We start from the raw sequence: 5,226 nt of genomic DNA, 5'->3' as shown, positions 1-5,226 counted from the left end.
GACCAGTAAATCTCTCCTTCCCATGAAACCCTTATCTGGTCCCCTCCAATATATTCCACACGAGGAAGCCATCATCATTGGCTCTGGTTTGTTATTTGTAAACCTTGATCTTCTGCACTCGGTGTCCTAAATATGGATAATTAGCATCAGTTTATCACGCTTCTGCATATTTTCTCTTCTCTCCAAACATGCATGCTTCTATTGGCTGCCATTCTGCCACAGAAGATTATGGAGACAGATTGCAGAGAATGAATGTGCTAAACGAGATTAGGAAGGAATAGAAATAGCAACTTGGCCAATAAATTCCTCGTGAGAGCCTTATCATACAATTACACGTTGACTTGTTTCACACTCTCCCAGCCTCTTAATCCAACGCCCCCACCAAGAAGAAAATTTCACTAATTTTGGAATTACTGCATATCCTCCTGACTTGTTACCGAGAGTGGATGGAAGGAGAAACACCGCTGAAAACAACACATCAAACTTTATAATAATAATAATAAAAAAACTGTAAATGTCAAAATGGGTGGTACAAATTTGGGATGTTTAAAGCATCTTAGCATCTACAAATAAATGCACAAAGCTGTGGCATAGATATTTAACTTCTCTTTGAGCACCGGTACTCTCATAGTGCCACTTTGGGGGGTTCAGAAGTGGGTGAAGGGGAGGATTACCTTGCTTTTAAACAGAACTGTCTGATGTGTTTTAAAACAAGACAGACTATTCACATTATTATTATTATTGTCGTTGTTGTTATTATTAATGACAGCAGTCATGATGTCCCTGAGTACTTCCAGGCATATCACTTGACCTCTTTGAGTACAGTGTCTTCTTCACTCAAACAGGCTGTTTCACATGTTATAGCTTCTTATGCACATTCACGTGCATCAATAGCTTTCTTGCCTACTCCAGGTCTCATAAAAGAGTGTAACCAAGAATGTGTAATAGGGCATCCACAGGGGGAGCTCTCTGCTCCTTCCTCTGCCTGATAATATTATTCTCTCCAGGGCTTTCTAGTAAGTTAGGGATTTAAAGAGGCCCATTAAGCCTTTAGATTCACCAGGGGACCATTTATAGCACAGAGCAACAGTCAGGCATTATGTTGCACCCACTAAAGTAAGGCTGGTGGGGCAGAGCAGAAGAAAACCCTGAAGGACTGAGATTATATTTACTGGAAGAAATGGAAACCCAGATCAAATCTTAAAAATGTTATATTTGTGCTCGCAGAAGAGGAAAGGCTGCCAATTCACGGTGGGAAAGATTAATTAGCTAAAGAAATTCACAGCAGTTGTGAAGAGAGTCCTTGTGCATAGCTCATGATGTTGTCTTCGCTTTCTTTTCTCCAAGTCGTGTCTATTTGTATTGACTGAAAAGGTCTCGTGCACAATCCCAAGAAAGTTTTCCATATTTCAGAAGACCTGTTTCCTGTTCTGAGTTCAGAGACAAAACTGGACAACATTCATTCAACAAATACGTACTGAGATGGTTGGGTGTAGTAACACAAAGAAAGAGCCTCCCTGGAAGAGCTGACAGTCACAGGATGTCGGTATGTCTTAACTAATGTTGAGTTTGGGTTTGCCTTCTGCAATCTGACTATCTATTGGCTGCTGGAGATTTCCTTATTTGGAGAGAGAGCCAGCTTGAAACCTCTTTCCCTCCATTTATCTCAACGGGGAGAGAGGGACCGAGAGGCCTGTAAGGAAGCCTGGGAAGAACTTGTCCGAGGGTCCTAGACTCTTCTTAGGAAACAGGAGATCAGAGAACAGAATGCTTGTCCTCCTGGAACCACAGCCAGGGACACATGCCACAGGGTGGCTGCCACAGCTCCAGTGCGCTGTGCACATTTCAAATTCTAAAGTCATCTGTCCAGAAAAAACAAATACACATACATCTTAGATGTTTGAAAAATTCTTTCTCTGCATCCCCCTGTTATCCAAAGCCACTGATCCAAGGCATCTGTTTTGGGGAACACAAGTCCTGCTGAACGGAATTGAGGGAGACCTAGAGAAGGGATAAGACTGGTTTGCTGCTTTGTTTCCTAAAGGAAATGTCTTGGAGCTTGCTAGTGCTAATTTGGGAGACCCTTCAGCTGACTCCTCCACTCAGACAAAGGTGTACAGCCAAGCCCGACAAGAAGTCCCCAGGCAGGAGTCTCACGGGAGGACTTGGACTTGGAGCCCAGCTATGGGAGATGGAGGGACGTCCACTCGGCAAATGTGAAATCAGATGAGGAGTTATTAATAACTATTCTCCCCTCCCCTATATCATATTCTCTAAATTGGTGAGCCCCTACTAAGTTGGTGGGGGGGGGGGGGCAGTGAGGAGAGGAGAGCCTTTTGCCATTAATCTGGGAACAAACGGCTAACCTCGGTGACTGGTATTTTCGCTTTTCTTTTCTCACTTTTCTCAGTGTGGGGAAGCTGTGGAGCCCGCGCGGAGCGATTGTGAGGGGCTCTGCTGGAATTTGGCAGCGCGGAGGCTTGGAGTGCAGCCCCATGCTGGCTCCTATTCAGCAGGCCAGTTTTCCTCGAGCTTTGGAAGTTTCACTCAGCCGTGCACTCAATGGCTTCACAAAGCTGATTACAAGCTTCAGCGCATTCCTGAAGGAGCCAAAAGCGACGCAGGTGCAAACGAGCCGAGGGAGCCCCTTATCCCGGTGACAGAATGGGACAAGCTGGGAAAGGCTTGGACCACACAAATCCAAGCTCACCAGGCAGCAGAAAGCCTGCCTTGGGAACCGGGGGTCATTATCCTTTCTATTCAGCTGGGCCCGGGGACCCTGGGGGCTTGGGAGGCCGGCCTGCGCGGGAGCGCCGGCGCCAACGCGCGCCTGCGGGAGTGGGGACCTCGCCGGGCCCCGCGGCAGGGCTGGGGCGCTGGATGGCGGTTTGTGCGTTTGCATCCACAACGTCAGTGATATCCGTGTTCCGATGGGCCAAGTCTACACCAGTAGGGACACAGGAGAAAAAGAGCGTGCAGTAAGCAACCTGGTGCGTGGGCAGTGTGCAACGTTTGTCCATCCCGCGTCCAGACCACATTGCACTGTCCCGCCCCAGCCTGAAGCTGCGGTTCCCCGTCGGTCCCCCAGGCCACTGACACTCAGCTCCAAGGGTCACGCTGTGCCTTTTCGCCCCAGCCTGCTTTCCCATCCGTCTTTGTGGCAACGGGGTTCCGCCGAGGGCACCCCGACACAGTGCGTTGGGAGATATATTGACCGCGAGCGAGGGGCGGGGGTAGCCAGTCGCAGGGCTGCCCCGTCGAAGCGCACTCGGCGTGGCGAAGGACTCGGTTGCTGAGAATCTGATTCCGCGGAAGGGGAGGAGGGCCAGTCCCCACGAGGGAAATGAATGACGTACCCTGCTCGCGCTCAAAGACCGCAACCCCGGGGCTTCGGACGGTGGAGAAAGAAGGGCAGCCCCGCGGGAAGCGCGCGGGAAAGAAGGGACGACAGGCAGGGGAGGAGGACGTGGGAGTCGAAGGGACGCTCGGCGGGGTGGGGGCGGAGCTGGCTCGCGGGTGTCCCTCAGGGCGTCCTGCGCCCTCGTAGGGAGCCCCGCGCCGCGTCCAGGAGAGCGCAGCACGAGAGTTTCTGCGTGAGGCCAGGCCTGAGTCCCGCTCGCTTCTCGCTGCCCCTCGCTCTGCCCGCTGCGCGCTGAGACTGGCTGCTCCCGGGGGTCCCCGCGGGCAGAGCGCGGGCTGGCCGGGCGCGCATGCCGACGCTCTTTTGTCTGATAACTAATTTGAGTTAATGCGATCTTTATGTAAAGCTAACAGCGGATAATTGTCTATTTTCTCGCCAACAATCTCCATCACAATCACTTATCTGGAAACCTGCGGCTGGATTAATCGTTATATTCCCGAGATGAGCGTCGCTGCAATTCGAAGCGAACACGGGTGGGGACATGGAAACGCCTCCCCCGCACTTGCCGGGCCGGATGCGGCCCAGCCTGGTTACTGCACGTGACGCGGTGTGCCCGGGGGTGGGGGGGTTGGTGTCCCCGGGCGGGGCTGCAGGGTGCCTTCTTCAGGACTGGGTTTTGCTCGGGTGGGTGGTGCGGGGAATTGCAGGGGCGGAGAAAAGAGGGGAAGAAGGCGGAGAAAGGAGAGGAGGGGGGCAGGAGGGAGAAGAGGAGGGAAGAAGAGGTCTGCGGAATATATGCAGAGGCAGCCGCCGCCTGGAGTCAAACTTGGCCTGGAATACCCTTGGAGTACCGTGACGCAGCCTCAAGGTCCAACAAGCAGAGGAAGATGTCAGTGTGGATGAAGTCTTTCGGCCTGGATGCTCCTCCCCCCTTTTTCCCCCCTCTCAGAAAAAGTGCTCACTCCACTCGTCTGTGTTCCTCAGCTTCATACCCTGCCCCACCTTACACCAGACATATGGGTCCCTCCCCACAGATTCCCATATTTACAAATTATTGATATCGTACTCTCCCAGTGATTGAAATCCCCAAGAGAAAACTTTGGGTGTGGAGAAACACGTCCCAGTCTTATAATAATCACGTTTTCCAAATGTTAGAATTAAAAAGCCACGATGGCAGATGGAGTTAAGGGAGCCTCTGGGAAAAGGCACTTATGGCAAAGATTTTTTTGTCTTTCTGAGTAAGAAGTCAAAACATGAGTGTCAAATCCAGGTTATGCATTTTTCCCATTTCCCTCTGCCTGAAATCTCTTCTCCCAGAAATTGTCAGGAGCTCACTTTCCTCTCAGCTCCTTCAAGTCTTTGCTCAAATGTTACATAGCAAGACAGTGTCTAATTGTCCCTTAAAATTTCCAATCCCCCCTTACCCGAGAATTACACTTTCTTTTTTTTGTATACATTATTCATGCCCCCACCACCCCCAGTCAGTAGCACCTCTTTCCTTCCCCTGTACTCCTCATTACATTTGTTTCTTGGTTCCTGACAGTCTCCCTCACTAGAATGTCAGCCGGGGATTTCTGTGTGTTTTGTTCACAGTTGTATCTCCAGCTCCAAGGACAGTGTCTGGCATTTATTCTGCGTTCGATAAATACTGGTTACATGAACGAAGGACAGAATGAATCAAAAGGCAGTGACTATGGCTGAAGCAGAGGATGTGAAGCAGAGCCTGAGATGAGGCAGTGGGCAGACCCCAGGGACTTGAGTCCCAGGTGAGGACCTTGATCCTTCTCTGAAGGGCACTAGGGAGCCATGGAAGGGTTTTGAGCAGAGGCAGGCCCAGGTCAGATTCGCGCTTTGGAAAAACTTCT

This window comes from Pteropus medius, unplaced genomic scaffold, assembly GCF_902729225.1.
Source record: "Pteropus medius unplaced genomic scaffold, Ma_sr-lr_union100, whole genome shotgun sequence".
In the NCBI taxonomy this organism is placed as follows: Eukaryota; Metazoa; Chordata; class Mammalia; order Chiroptera; family Pteropodidae; genus Pteropus; species Pteropus medius.
The sequence above is the reverse complement of the archived record's forward strand: the minus strand, read 5'-3'. Positions refer to the sequence as shown.